General features: G+C 46.2%; 1 long non-coding RNA gene across 1 annotated transcript in view; it reads left to right on the top strand.

Moving 5' to 3' along the window:
* Positions 1 to 6,040: 6,040 nt before the first annotated feature.
* LOC138527396 (uncharacterized) overlaps positions 6,041 to 13,543 on the top strand; it is a 711,210-nt gene continuing 703,707 nt past the window's right edge. The window contains exon 1 of the long non-coding RNA XR_011283918.1: positions 6,041 to 6,403. This is a non-coding gene — a long non-coding RNA (uncharacterized lncRNA). The remainder of the gene's footprint in view (positions 6,404 to 13,543) is intronic.

Genomic DNA, 13,543 nt, shown 5'->3' with positions numbered 1-13,543 from the left:
CTTATTTGACTCTCCCATATCTCTTAGCGCCATGTTGCCTTTTTGGTGTAAGCTACGCTTTATAAATTCCTTAACAACATAACATAACATAACATAACATAATAAAACGAAGCAATACAGAACAGCCACGCCTGTTAACCATATTGCTTACAAGCGAGAAAGAGGGGCACCAAATCCACACACAAACAAGGGTGTATGCAAATTGAATACCCCAAGAAAGCATCAGTAATCTTACTGTTAAGAACAACAAGAACATGGTTTCATAATATTCGGAAATTGGTATCTAACGACATGTAGTGTTGCCCATCCTATCATCAACCCACACCACAGTAATCATTTGAATAGATCTGTACAGTAGCCGACAATCAAAGGTCCTGAGGAAGCTCAAAGAGAAACACGTGCAGGCCAGACACAATATTTAGATCTATCATTAGACCATCTGTTGGCAAGGCCACCATTATTCATCACACTATATGACTCACAATTAATCATAAAAGATGTTTTCATACATTTACGTCTCAAGAATTTGCGTGAAATACTAGCGCATTGGGGAACATAATATTTGTTATCATAATTCATTGAAATCCCCGGGGCATGGATGTATGCAGTTTCAAGATGCTAACATTGTTTAGTTAGTTTTTGGTGTGCTCATTAAGCCACGCCGAACACCATTCCATCCTGATAGGACAACTTTTTGCAGACGCCTTGATGTCATCTGTCGCCTGCAACACAATGTCAAGATTAATGTCTTTTTCGCCTTGTTTATCCTTATTCAGTTCTACTTCATAGAGAACTGGTTTTGCTGGCCTACATTTATTTCTCAGGATTTACATTCGGGAAAAGGTGACCAGCATTCAAGGTTGAGATAATGGCAAAATTATGGATTCAGCCTGCACAAATCTTTACAGCTGAACGCATTATCGCCTTACACATGCAGTTTTCCACATTATAAAATCCTGTGGCATACATCTGATGGGAGTGCACCGTCCTGAAGAAGATGGGCATCAATTGTGAATCAGCTTAGATGCCTTGTACCATCGAAACTACTGTCTATTTACATGTCGGACCCAGTGTATTCAATAGGTCATGACAGTATAGTAGTTGACGCACGGCACCCCTTCTTCTTTTTTCTGTTGGTCTTAACTTCAGAAGTAACCAACATTATTTTGTCTAGCAAGCTACGGCGGTTCTTATATTGTTAAATGTGGCCGTAGCCTCTGACCGCCAGCTGGATGATCCCCTTCAACCGACATGACGTTCAGACTGCTTGGCTACATCAAGTTAGCGTTGACTGAATTATCAGTCGTGTTTTTAGAAAAGTACTGTGTTTTTCAATTTTCTAATTAAATGGTATTATTCAGATAATGAGCTCGAAACATGATTCAATATGTATATTTTAAACATATAATGAAATACAAATAAAACATTTATGGTTTCTAAATTTCTTTGCTCTTGGTATGGTTTGATCTGTGGTTCTGAATTTGGGTGCCCCCCTCCTAGTTCCATAGACGGGTTCCTCCATAACTTGTTGTTTTTTTTCCGCTGACACACTTTACGTTTATTATCATAATTCTTGGCAACTAAACGTATGCTTGTCAATTTTGCTGCATTACTCATCCAAGAACTGACTTTACGCTTAGCAAAGGCATGACAATATCATTCTCTCTGAGTCAGCGCTAGAACCCCTTCTGCCAGGCATCCTCCTTGGGAGTTCTGTTAGTGTCCCTTCGCTTCCATGATCTCTGTGTTTGTTGATCTTAGCGAAGGTCTATCTCATCAATGATATTAACATGTTTCTAGACTAAGTCAAGACCATTGAGCTCCCACCACTTTGCTGCCTCTCTTGGTCATCGTTCGTCCTTTGTTTCCAGCTCTGTTTGCCCATTTCAGGGATCCAGAGTCTTCCCTGCAAGCGCCATACTTGTATGCAGTGGGCCCAACATTGAACTGCCAGCTCTGGGAAGTGCTGCATTTCTCACTGCATTGAGTGACGACTACCCATCACTGCAGAAGCATTGATGTGCCTTGCTGGTCCCAGGCATAGGCAAACGCCTCAAGAGGGCTATTAAGGCCCACCTTTGAAGCTCCTCAAGAGGGCTATGAAGGCCCAGCTCTCAGCCGCCTCAAGAGGGTTATGAAGGCCCAGCTCTGAGAAGCCTCAAGAGGGCTATGAAGGCCCAGCTCTAAGACGCCTCAAGAGAGCCATGAAGGCCCAGCTCTAAGACGAATCAAGAGGGCTATGAAGGCCAAGCTCTAAAACGCCTCAAGAGGCCTATGAAGGCCCAGCTCTGAGCCACCTCAAGAGGGCTATGAAGGCCCAGCTCTGAGATGCCTCAAGAGGGCTATGAAGGCCCAGCTCTAAGACGCCTCAAGAGAGTCATGAAGGCCCAGCTCTAAGACGAATCAAGAGGGCTATGAAGGCCCAGCTCTAAGACGCCTCAAGAGGCCTATGAAGGCCCAGCTCTGAGCCGCCTCAAGAGGGCTATGAAGGCCCAGCTCTGAGATGCCTTAAGAGGGCTATGAATGCCAAGCTCTGAGACGCCTCAAGAGTGCTATGAGGGCCCAGCTCTGAGCTGCTTCAAGAGGGCTATGAAGGCCCAGCTCTGAGACGCCTCAAGAGAGCTATGAAGGTTCAGCTCTGGGACTTTGTGGAGCTTCTGTCTTCCTAACCTGCGTCCTAAGGTGGAAAAGTGTCAGGTTTCAGTGGTGAAAGTTGGCAGCAACCCTGCCTGACCTTGCCTGACCTGCCAATGACTGTGGTCATCTCTGATCATCAATGTTGGCTGCCGAGAAGAGTTTGACCTGGCAGTAACTGCGCTCCTCTAGTTCTCTTCTTTGCTGACCAGCTCTCTCCCTTACTCCCCGCTTCCCACGGGCCTATGGAATTCCTCACCACCCATTTTATTGCCCAATCTTTTTATTCCCAGTCTTTGCTCCTTCAGGTTTCACTTTTTGGCACCAAGTGCCCGACCTCGGAGCCACAGCCCTCGGTTAAGACGATGCCTGATTGCAGACTAAGACTTGGTGACCTTTCATTAGGTGACGTTAACCATAACAAAATCGGAATGCTGACTGTGGGTGATGACTGCATGCCCTCAGAACCCTCTATTTGCTTCCGAAAACAGGCTCCAGCCTTATTGCTGCTCCGGATATTGACTGTACTCTTTGAGTTGCCCATTGGACCAAATCTTTGTCAACTTTTTTCAATACAAAACTTTGAAAAAAGCAAATACAGTGCAGCAGCAATTGATTACGTTAACATGCTGTATCTTGGTGTACCCAACCGCCTTCTGGCTCTGCTTCAGGTACTGCAAAATGCAGCCGCATGGCCCCTGAGTGAGTCACGTATACATCCACAGTTCTCGCGATCTACAGATTTTGCCTTGGTTGCAGGTGTCTTAACACTGTATGTGCTTTCTTTTGCACACAGTGCCTTCTGTCGTGCATCTCCACAAATTCTCTAGGACATACTGTTTAAGCTCTGGCCGCCACGCGAATGTCTGGCTCTGTCTGAGTCAGGATACTATGGGAACCCACAACAGAATGCCTTGTAAGTTTAATGCAAGTAGCTTATAAGAACTTGTGAGAAACTAGTGGGGTTTTGGAGCAATATTAAGAACAGTTTAAGATCCTATGGCACCCTCATACTTATTCAATTCTTATGTAGTCTAGCAATATTTAAGTAGGATTTTTTTAAGATGTCATAAGATGGTGGTAAGATCATGTGACTAATCCAGGGAATTCGTCCCCTCTCCCCAAAGAGGAGCCACCACCTTTGGGACTATGAAGGCGAGCCTGTTGAGCTTAACACCCCCTAGGGGACCGGACAAGTGGGATCTCACTGAGGGTGAGAGGACAGTCAATCCCTTATCCCCAAAATATACATTTCTTTGATTATATGGGAATTAAATGTTGTACTGACTCACAACTTCATACACAAGTGGTTAACTTGTCTTCTGACTCCTGTGAGAAACCTGAAGGTGTCTCACCCGCTAGTCCCTGGGGATCTGTCATCCAGGTGGCCAGGACACGGCCATCGCTCCTGGAAACAGTTCCTGGGAGTGGGCCAGTGCCGGAGGATCACCTGGATGAGGGGTCTTTGGGGAGTGGAAGTGAGACACCGAAGGGTGAGACGCTGTATCCCCTTACCTGTAACACCTTTTCCCCATCCTACCAGGTAGGATACCTAGAAGATTAAGCCCCCCCACCTCTTTCCTGACACAAACACTTTCTCACGAACATTTCATCGTGGCGAACAAATGCATGGACAAGCCCGCGGTATGCCTAGAAGCTTGCTGACCAAGAAACTGGGAATGGCCGAACAGGCGCAGTGCGGATCTCAAGCCGGCAGACCAACGGTGGACTGAGTAACAGGCGCCACTGAGTCGCAAGGAGCCAGAGAATGACAGGCACCAGCTCTAACTGTGACAGAGCACACCAAAGGTGCCAAGGAGCTGGCAACACCTACCCCAAAGCTTCCCGTCAGTTAGAGGCACGCAATGGAGAAGGTCAAGGCTGGATGAGACTTAACCAAAGCCAGAGTGGGGCGAGAGAAGACTTTCCCCAAGGCGGGCCACACTAATCCATACCCCAAGGCGGGCTGCTGAAAACAGACCCATGATGCGGGGTGATAGCAACCATACCCCAAGGCCAGAGCTGATGGCGGGCAGCAAGAAACCATACCTCAAGGAGGGGTGCACGAAAACAAACCCCAAAGCGGAGAAAGAGAAACCAAGCCCCAGGGCGGGAAGACAGCAAGCAGACCCCAAGTCTGGGCAAGAGAAACCAGAGTGCAAGTTGGAGTGGGAAACCCAAACCCCAGAAAAGGGCAACAGTCATTGGAGAGACCCAAACAAGATTGCTGGGTTTGGAATCCAAGGAAAATAACCTTCTGTGGACAATCGAATCAAGAAGCAACCCAGGCTGGTTCGGAAAGCAGAGACTGAGACAAACTGATGGATATTAATGAGGAAGAGACTATAATACAACCTGAAGAGGGGGAGAACGAGAAGGGACATGTTGTACTGACTGGAACTCTTCCAAAGGGCAAGGAGCCCCTTTCTGACCCCCAGTGATCAGGAGTCATCGGGGTGGCGCCAGAAGCCAGTAACCGTTCCTATGATGGGTGAAGGAACCGCTTTTTGTTAAGATAATTTCCTTTTTTCTAAGTGGTAGCACCAGAACCCATGCAAGAACAGCTTTCTGGCCATGCTGCTGAGCCCCCTTTCAGACTTAGAGTTCAGCACGTTAGGGAGAGATAAGGGTTTTAAACTACTCATCAACAAAGAACCCTTATAGCAAAACGACAGGGTGCCCGTCTCCCTATTCTGACTCGCCACCATCCGCATGAGGAAATCAATGAGAGATGTCTGTGTGGCCAACGCTAGCATTTTCCCTATGAGGCTTGAAGTAGGATTTCATAAGACTTTTCAGGATTAGTAAAAGTAAAAGTTATTATTATTTTTGATTTGGGAGAAACGTTTTGTGATTGTGTTTGATTGCTCGGCAGTGTGCTTTCTTTGGGAACAGGACGATGTTGTGTGTCATGGGTTCGATACCCGTTTCGTCTGATTCCACCCTCATCCTCCTGAGGTTCATAAATCGAGTACCATGAGTGGGCAATAAAAGTAACACTGATTATTACAGCGCTTGGAAGCTGCAAGAATCTAGCATGAGGCGCTATAAATCAACCAAAGGCAATATATAGAAAAGCAACAACAGTGAAAAGTGAAGCCTGCTTCCTGAACCGTTCTTTTGAGAGAAGGCTAATACTTCTTCCCAGAATTATTCTGTTTGTGTGTTTTGCAAGTGAATGCTTGAACTCCCCGTGCTCCCTCGCCCAGACGCAGCGATTTTTAGTGGAGGCAGTGATGTTGCAGGGACACGTCTCTGTTTGCAGAGCACTTCACAGGGCCAACAAGCGGCTACACGCCCGCCTCATTAATCACAGAGACACAGGGGGCGCCCATCTTTGCCAAACTATCCAGGCGAAAGTCAGGCATTTTGTTGACTATGCGACACAACTAGGCCTTAGGCGCATCCCAGTGGTAAAACACACACAAAATGCCATCTGTACACACACCTAAAGCAGCACTGCTTTAGGTTGCTTTTCTCTTTTACTGCATTGGACTGTAGTGGATGGAAACCACTACGAAAATGTCCGCCGCCTTTTCATCCCGGCCTGGCCTTTGTGACTCTGCCTGTAGAGGCAGTCCCCAAGACGCAGCATCCGGATTGGCCTCTGCCCGTAGCAAATGACGTGACCGGGCCCTCGTCACAGGCCCGGGTTTGAGGCCCCTGTCTCTCCCTGTCTGTCCATGGAAGACCGCCCACTGCCTAACGTTGTTCGTTGCACCTGCGGGGGCTGGAGACCTCTTTCCCCTTCTGAGGTCATCCCCTTAAGGTAAGATGCCACCATTTATCTTGATCGCCACATTGACTATGTCATCACAGCTGACTACATACTTAACTCGTGCTGATTCCTACTCGCCAGCCCCTCTACATTCACAGCCTGACCTGCACTTATTGTTTTGTACCATCGCCATAGTAACTTGCTGCTCTAACGGCCTCCCGCCTTTGCCTCTCTGTCGCTTTGTATACTTTCTAACACCCGTTCCGCATTACGTTCAAATGCGAGGGTAACTGCGGCTGCAAGCGCAATTCACATGCACTATTCTGAGCCGACCTGTGCGATGGGTCTGAGTCGATGAGAAACATCTTTCATCCATTGTCTCGTGGCAATCTGCAATAGGGTGCACCCCCGACCCGGGCCATTTCACCACGGCCAGCTAGAACTTGTTTTGCAATGGTTACTCAAAATCTGGTGTGTCTCTGCCAGTTGGCCTACTGGAAAGGCATATTGTAACTCACCTTATTCAACCATGTAGCCTCCATGCTTGATTATAACTGTAACATACCTGTTCTAGCTCATTGCCTGTGTGCTTGATGCAGCCCCTGTAACACGAGGTGTGTCTCTGCTAGTAAGTCTACGTGTAATGTAACCTACCTACTCGACCTTGTAGCCCTATGCTACCCACATGCCTGATTATACCTGTAACTCACTTGATTTCGCCCATTACCTATGCGCCGTCTGCTGCAGCCCCTGTAACATGAGGTGCATCTCTGCCAGTTAGCATACCTGTAATGCAACCTAATTGACCATGTAGCCCTGCACTGCCCAGATGCCTGATTACATCTCTAATTTACCTGCTCTGACCCGTTGCCTGTAGGTTTACTGCAGCCCCAGTAACCTGAGGTGCGTCTCTGCCATTTAGCATACCAGTAATGCAACCTACCTAAATTGACCATGTAGCCCTGCGCTGCTCACATGCCTGACTATATCTGTAACTTACCTGCTCTGACCTACTTCCTGTATGGTTACTGCAGCCCCTGTAACCTGAGGTGTGTCTCTGCCAGTTAGCATACCAGTAATGCAACCTACCTAAGTTGACCATGTAGCCCTGCGCTGCTCACATGCCTGACTATATCTGTAACTTGCCTGCTCTGACCTACTTCCTGTATGGTTACTGCAGCCCCTGTAACCTGAGGTGTGTCTCTGCCAGTTAGCATACCAGTAATGCAACCTACCTAAGTTGACCATGTAGCCCTGCGCTGCTCACATGCCTGACTATATCTGTAACTTGCCTGCTCTGACCGGTGTCCAGTCAACTCGTCGAAAAAAAACTGGTCGACTGCAATTTGGTCGACGCAATTTGGTCGAAAACCATTTCGTCGAAAACATTTTTTTATTTATATATTTATTTTTGGGTTTTCGTTTTGTTAAAAAAATGGGTTTTTAGAGAAAAAAAGGGGGTTGGGGGGGGACCCCCCCCAAAAAAAAAAAAAAAAGGGTTAAAATAGAAAAAAAAAAAAATTTGACGAAATGGTTTTCGACCAATTTGATTCGACCATTTGTCTGGTCGACCAATTTTTTTCGACGAATTCACTGGCAACCGCTCTGACCTACTTCCTGTATGGTTTAACCTGAGGTGTGTCTCTGCCATTTAGCATACCAGTAATGCAACCTACCTAAATTGACCATATAGCCCTGCGCTGCCCACATGCCTGATTATATCTGTAACTCACTTGATTACACCAATTACCTAGGTGCCGTCTGCTGCAGCCCCTGTAACATGAGGTGCGTCTCTGCCAGTTAGCCTACCAGTAATGCAACCTACCTAAATTGACCATATAGACCTGCGCTGCCCACATGCCTGATTATAGCTGTAACTCACTTGATTTGACCTATTACCTATGTGCCATCTGCTGCAGCCCCTGTAACATTAGGTGCGTCCCTGCCAGTTAGCCTACCAGTAATGCAACCTACCTAAATTGACCATATAGCCCTGCGCTGCCTGCATACCTGATTATACCTGTAATTTACCTGTTTTGTCCCATTGGCTTTATGTTTACTGCAGCTCCTGTAACTTGAGGTGTGTCTCTGCCAGTTGGCCTACCTGTAATGCAATTTTCTTTATCACTGTACATTGTAACCATTGTAACCGCATCTGTAACAATTCCTCATAAGAATCTACTGTAACCATTCTCTTAAGTACAAGCGCCAAGTGTCAACACCAATCAATAAATAAATAAATAAATACAGGGGTAATTTATAGGCTAGAGTAACTGCGTCCACTGGCGCTATGTCAATGCTTCTCTGCAATTCATTTGTGTTAAAAAATGTGTGCAAGTTGTGGGTCAAAGGTTGTATGTCTTTTGCACCTGAAATTGCTAGTGCTTGCTTTTGGTGTCTCACTGAGCCACTGCATGGAGATTGGGGTTTGTGGTGTGACGAATCCTCAGATGTCATCTCTTCTCCGCTACGGGGAGCCCCTTCCCATGAGGCCAGGGAGTTGAGGCTGCTACCCAATAGGAATCCTCTGTATGGGATTAGAGACGACTCTTCAGGGAGAACACAGTATGGTCACAACACATCCCAACCTTCCTCAGTCTCAGAGAACAGAACATTAGTCTCCCACACGTCCATGTATCTGTGTAAAGTATATAATCGAGTCCTTATTAGAACCACAGAGACGAGGAAGAGTAGGGACTATTCGACTGAAGTATATTGGAAAACTGGGACGAGGAAGAGTCCAGCGTACCAAATAAGGAATGATCATACTTGTACTGAGATGAAGATGTGCAGGGCCATGAAGATCGCCACGCGGAACCCCAGTAAGCATCCTAGCCTATATGGACATTGCACAAGTATTAAAACTGAGTAAGGACTCACAATAGCGTCAAGCCCTCCCTAGAGCAGCACGGTCGAGGAAAAAGAAAGAAGGCAGACCGGGAAGATGAGGCGGGAGCAAGCCAGTGCGAAGCAGGTCCAGTGTGGACGGACCGCTCGAGCCGAGAAGTAGCAGCGCTTGGCAACCTGGAAGTCCAGCAAGCGTGGGAAGAAGAAGCCATGGCAGCCGGAGAAAGGTTTCCTCTGCAGAGCTGTCGCAGACTGACGGGGAAGCCCCACGGCAGATCGCAAGTGTCCAGGAAGTCCCAGGACCACCGTGGACCACAAGGAAATGTAGGCAGGTGGCAGGGGAGGTGCTGGGCTCAAGAAAAGCAACTTAAGAAGCTGAGAATCAAGGATCTTGGACCCTGATAGAGAGAACTTTTGCCTATTGGGAAAAGCTCATAGTACTTGGCAGAAGAGTGAACCAAGTCTATCAAATAGAAGGAGAAAGCAGAAAGTGCGGGACCCACACCCATAAAAGTATGTCCTTCATAGTCACAGTACATGGCAGGAGAGTAAACCAGGTGACTGTGCCTAAAAAGCTGAGAAAGACCAGGGGAAGCAGCCTTTACCTCCTGGCATTTTGAACCACCAAAGGAAAGCCTGAAAAGCACAGGGGAAGAGAAGCATCCTCCCTGGCATTCAGGGCTGTGCTTTGACAGGCCTGGAGAAAGCAGGGGAAGGAACCCCTAATCAACAAACATCCAGTGACACCGGTCTTTTATGGCCTTCCAAAGATTCATAAAAACAGAACGGATCCAGCCTTAAGACCAATCATAGCGGGCACTGAAAGCGTCGTTCAACCTCTTGCAATATATGTGGACACCGCGTTGCAGCCTTTTATACAAAAGACAGAAACTTATCTCAAAGATACTACACATTTTCTGCAGATCATCAACCACGTGTAATTACTGAACCCGTATTCCTTAACCAAACTCCCTGGATGTTATCATCCTTCTCGAGACAAGACCTCCTGAGGACCCCTTTTTATACTACACACAAGGTTAGCAAGCCTAATTTTGTTCATTTGCGATTCTTAGAATGCTCGATGTTTTGAAGAATGCAGGCAATGGCCTTTGTAAAACTGCAAACCATAACTATTATGCCATATCAATACTTTGTGATTCCATGGAAATGTTGTTATGAAATTGTATGATGATGAGTTCACAAAAATAAGGATATTTTCCATAGCAGTCATCGAAAGTTAACGCCCTGAAATTTGAACTGATTGTTTGTTGCTAACTAATTTGCACTTATACAATTCTGTTAAAATTTATATTATTTCTTTGTTTTAATAGAAACTATGAAAATTCTCGATTTATGTACCCCTGATGAAGAGAGAAATCTCGAAACGCGTTGGGTGATCACATTATGGATTAAAGTCAAGTTCTTGTGTTAAAAAACTTGTTACTGTTTTTCATTTATTTCTTGCTTTGACTGAAATTTCTTAGTCAGTTTGACTCAAAGTAGACTATATAAATGTACTTAAAATATATGAAGCTCATTGGGTGACTCTATAGGACAGTGTTACAACACATTGCCTTATAAGAGTACATCACACTGCCAAATTATTTTTCTGTATATACAGATTATCGATAGTGTGCAGGGGACGGGAGTTCCCCATTTTGGGAACATCCACCCTCTTTTTTTCTGGATTCAGTATCTCTCTCCTTTCCCTGAGAGATGTTTACGGGAGGGATCTTGCTCTTGAAAATCCTGGCCTTCCTTCATTGGCAGTAGCTGTAAGGCGGACTGTACCTTCAGCCAGGGTCCAATGCTAAGTTCTTCTTGTTACTCCTTGCTAAGTCTTCAGATGATCTTCCCAAAAGAGGGTCTCAACCCTCTTTTAAAGCCAAATGGGCCACGGTGACTGGTGTAGGCTAAGCCTATCTTAATGATCCAATCCTTAGTCTCCACTAATAATCTCCTGTATGCATGAGGTCATAACCAGAGTGCTTTGCAACAGAAAAGATAAAGGTATGAGAACAGGTAATACTAAATCCCACCCATCTTCCTGACTGGTGTAGATCAAAGGGTTTCTCTGGTTAATTGAGCTCTCTGTGGTTCCTGATTGAAGCAGCAGGTCTCCCTTGAAGCTGCGGCAAGTCCAGACTTTCTCGTGCCATCAATCCATATATTCGTACCTTCTGAATGGAGTCTCCATGCGGGGATGACTATTGTAATACGCGCATTCCCTGACATGACATTTCACTGTCAAATCGATACTGAGGGCAGGAGCTGACTTCAGGTTGACACAATGCATCCAAAAGGTTTTTGGGGTTTCCTGTCTCCTTTGTTAGCCTCTGCAGCCAGGCCCCATGTGGAACTGTTTAAAGTACACTCTATTAGTATGTCATGTTAATTGTTGCCACCAGCTACAGAGCTACACAAAAGGACAGGGCAGATCAATGAAGCCGTTGTTAGTTTATTAGGCTGGCCATGGCAGGGTGAAGGATTGACCCTCCCCTTTCTGAGATGACATGGTGTACCTCTCGCTGTCATATCTCAACTCAATATGACAGGGAGGACTGCACCTAAAGGTTGTGTCCACTCAGAGTACACAGTTCTATGTGTATGTCGTGCCGTGAGTATAGGAAAATGTGTGCGGATTAGCCCCACACGTTTTCCAAAGGTTGATCTACCATTATTCAATTACATATAACATTTCAAAAAAGCCCAGGTGAGCACACACCCACCGTGCCGATGGTCGATTTCCTCATAGCTGTGGATCAATAATTAAACATGACTGGGTCACTCTTTCTCTCCCTAGTGTGTAACCCCTCTCTCTGTCTCCTTTCAAGTTTACCTTTTAACTGTCGCCATCGTATGGCCCACTGTGACTGTATCCCCTCTCTCTGTCTCCTTTCAAGTATATCTTTTAACTGTCGCCATCTTATGATCCCCTGTCACTGTAACCCTGTCACTGTCTCCTTTGAAGTTTACCTTTTTGACTGTCACCATTTTATGGCCCAATTGTCACTGTAACTCCTCTCCTGTCTCCCTTCAAGTGTACCTTTCAACTGTCACCATTTTATGGCCCATTATCACTGTATCCCCTGTCTCTGTCTCCTTTCAAGTGTATCTTTTAACTGTCACCATTTTATGGCCCAATGTCACCGTATCCCCTGTCTCTGTCTCCTTTCAAGTGGATCTTTTAACTGTCGCCATTTTATGACCCCCTGTCATTGTAACTCTGTCACTGTCTCCTTTCAAGTGTATCTTTTAACTATTGCCATTTTATGGCCCACTGTCACTGTAACCCTCTCTCTGTCTCCTTTCAAGTGTACCTTTTAACTGTCACCATCTTATGGCCCACTGTCACTGTATCCCCTCTCTCTGTCTCCTTGTGACGAATCAACCTCCGGGGCACCAGTGGTCCATGGATGAATATCGGTTTCTAAACTATCAATAGAGCCCCACACCTCTAGTACACCAGAAGGGATCCAAACAGATTGGAAACGCAAGTAAATTATAAACCTCCTTGTCCAATTTTGGTAACGTGGACGGAACGGCAGGTTTATCTCTGCAAGGTCGTGGATCGTTGGTTAGTTGCAACACAGCGAAAATACAATTATTACCCAATGGTAAAAGGAACTGTCCAATCAATGTTGCATAAAAATATCTACTTTATTATTACTACAAAATACAGTTCAGGCACACTACAAAATACAACCCACCCTGTAAGGGAAGACATAGGACAAAAAGTTTCACGAAGGAAAGCGATACTCCCTGAATACTGACAGGAGGGCAATCGGTAAAGCAATCAGTCTTAACTGTTCAAGGTTATTTAGTTTCAGCACCAAGGGAGCAAGGGGTCGTAAATGTCCCTAGGGGCCTTCGCAGAAGGCCCAGTGGGACAGAACCACAATGTACCTGGTGTTTGGGAGAATCTTGATGCTCGACCGAATCGAGTCGGTTCCAGGACGCCTTGCAGCTCCTGCGACAGAGTTCAAGATGAGAGACAGCTGTGGGTATCAGGTGGCAGGCAGTTCGGCAAGCGAGCCTTGACGGACGGCTACAGGCTGGCCTACACAGCGCCTCTGGGTCAAGAATCTTTGTCTTTGTGCTGGTTGGCGGATCTGGACCACTGGTCGAGGCATCTCGGACAGCTTTAGTGACTGCAGTGTGACAACAGTCAGTAGTGCAGGCGGTCAAGGTTCAAGGGATCGATTACCTCGAAAATGTCCTTAAAAGATGGACACTGCTTGATGCTTGTGTGGCACTCCTCCTAGCTTCTTCACAGGGCTTGTGTCGTCCTTTAAGGTGGACGGCCCAAAGCTGAGGAGAGTGTTTGCAGGCAACAGCCTTGTC

This window comes from Ambystoma mexicanum, chromosome 14 (genome assembly GCF_040938575.1).
Source record: "Ambystoma mexicanum isolate Mex_15411 chromosome 14, UKY_AmexF1_1, whole genome shotgun sequence".
Lineage (NCBI taxonomy): Eukaryota > Metazoa > Chordata > Amphibia > Caudata > Ambystomatidae > Ambystoma > Ambystoma mexicanum.
This window is presented reverse-complemented; position numbering and strand designations above follow the sequence as displayed.